General features: G+C 34.2%; 1 non-coding gene across 1 annotated transcript; it reads left to right on the forward strand.

Moving 5' to 3' along the window:
• The first annotated feature begins 333 nt into the window (after positions 1-333).
• On the forward strand, positions 334-437 carry LOC112095961. The gene has a single exon (XR_002904121.1). It is a non-coding gene; the product is annotated as a small nucleolar RNA R71 (small nucleolar RNA).
• The last annotated feature ends 1,838 nt before the right edge of the window (positions 438-2,275 follow it).

A 2,275-nucleotide genomic window follows, 5' to 3' on the forward strand; every position in this document is an offset into this window, starting at 1 on the left:
AATTAGATGGTTTTCTCATTACACCTATGGCATTGGCTTGATCTAAGTACGAGTCATGGTCATGTGGCTCTGTTGATTTAGCAGTCGATAACGATGCTATTTGTTGAGAGAGGCCTTCAATTATCGCTTTGACTTCTTTAATTTCTGAACTTGACTAGCCAATGTCAACCTCATTCACTCCTTTAATTCTTTTAGTACTCCTGAGCGATTGACTCCGTTGTTGGGAATTATCTGCTTGTCGTCATTAGCTCTCCTTCACTTGTTGCCATTAACCATTCTTGCACATACGGCAATAATCCCTCCAAAAAGTATTGGCATTGGTGTCATTTCTCGTACCCATGATGTGGACACTTCAAGAGTAGCCCATTGAATCGTTCCCATGTTTCGAAAAATTGCTCGTCATCTCTCTGGGTAAACTTTGAGATTTTCCTGCGAATAGCATTGGTTTTATGCACTAGGAAATATTTATTCAAAAATTTTGTTACCATTTGTTCCCATGATGTAATGCTATTAGCAGGCAATGTATTGAGCCATGAACGAGCTCTATCTTTTAAAGAAAATGGGAATAATTTGAGTTTAACATCATCGTCTGAAAAATTTTCATATTTAAATATTTGACAAACAGCATGAAAATCATTCAAATGATTATATGGATCCTCATTTTCTAGGCCATAGAATGTTGGGAGACAATTTAGCACACTAGGTTTTAACTCAAAACTCCTAGCAGCTACATTTGGATATCTTATGCATGATGTGCTCAAATTAACTAAGGGACTGAAGTAGTCCTTAAATGGCCTCTCATGTGGTGCTTGTTGTTGTTGCAAATCCATTTTATTGTTAACGTGTTTGTGTGTGCACAGTGTTTTTTCAAATTCAAGGTCTATAGGCTCAAGATTAGGTAATAATGACCTTCAACCATGCATGCAAAGAACACAAAATAAATGGGAACAAAACAAATAAAAATAAAGAAGAAGGAGAAATTATGGTACTAACATTATTACGTTGTTAAAACCTTTCTATAAAAACACACTAAAAAAATACATGAAATAAATTAACTAAAAATAAATTAATAAAATAAACAAAAAAATTACAAAGAAAAATAACTTAAAATTTAAATTACAGAATTGTAAAGAATAGAGAAAGAAAAGAAATACTAACCTTAGAATGCAGATTCACTCTTTTTTTTTTTTAATAAGAAAAAAATTACAAGAAAATAACTAAAAGAAATTATTCACAAAAATTAATTATACGAATTAAAATAACTTACCTCCTCGGCAATGGCGCCAAAAACTTATTGTGCAAATTTTATTGAACTCGCAAGTGCACGAATCTATTGTAGAATAGATTAATGGTGACGAGTGTCGATCTCGTGAAAATGTGGATTTTAATTATGTGTAGAATTAATTTTCTATGAGGATGGTTGGATTTGTGGTAAAAGTTATCTAAACTATCTTAGAATTTAAATTGGAATGACAGAATTAAATTAAAGTGGAAACTAATTATAATCAAAGCGCTTGGGTATCTGAATCCGCATCAACATGCACCATGGGCTAAATATTCCTTATTAGTGTCAATTAAATCATGAGGGGAGAATCCACACCTTATGAACCACACTCTAATTAATATGGTGCTAAGGGCTTATCGTGCCAAATAATAATAACCTTCTATTAGGGAGCCGGTGAAACCAGGGCAGTATCTAGACAAGATTATTATTATTTATCAACGAAAAGTCAAAACATCCACAATAATTAGAGGGGAAAAGAATGTAAATTTACCAAATAAAGCCCATCGCACATGTTGAGACTTCACCTTCAACCCAAGCTTGAAAGAAAATTAACTACTCATAATTGAACTAGGGGTAAAATAAAAATTTATTAAAATACATAGAAAATACAAGATGGAGAAGGAATTACAGAAAATGGAGCTCAAAAATGAATTCAGAGATGTCAAATTAGGGGGGAAGCTCCCTTTTTATAGATACATTGAGTAAATCATGGCCATCGAATTAAAAACATTTCGGACGCTCAGGATTGCGCCACGTCATCAGTCAACAGTACGCGGTTTGACTGTGCGGTTTGACCACACGGTTTGAATAGTAACACGGTTTGGTTGAAAATAATCATGTGTATATGCATGTACCGTACGTGAGATTTTTGGTCCACTAAAATGCTGCCATGTCACCGATCGACAGTACATAAGAATTTTAGTCCAACAGGATCGTGACACCTCATCAGTCAATGCCACATCATCGGTCAATGCCACGTCATCGATCCGT

Source organism: Citrus clementina, unplaced genomic scaffold (assembly GCF_000493195.1).
Source record: "Citrus clementina cultivar Clemenules unplaced genomic scaffold, Citrus_clementina_v1.0 scaffold_1, whole genome shotgun sequence".
Classification (NCBI taxonomy): Eukaryota; Viridiplantae; Streptophyta; class Magnoliopsida; order Sapindales; family Rutaceae; genus Citrus; species Citrus x clementina.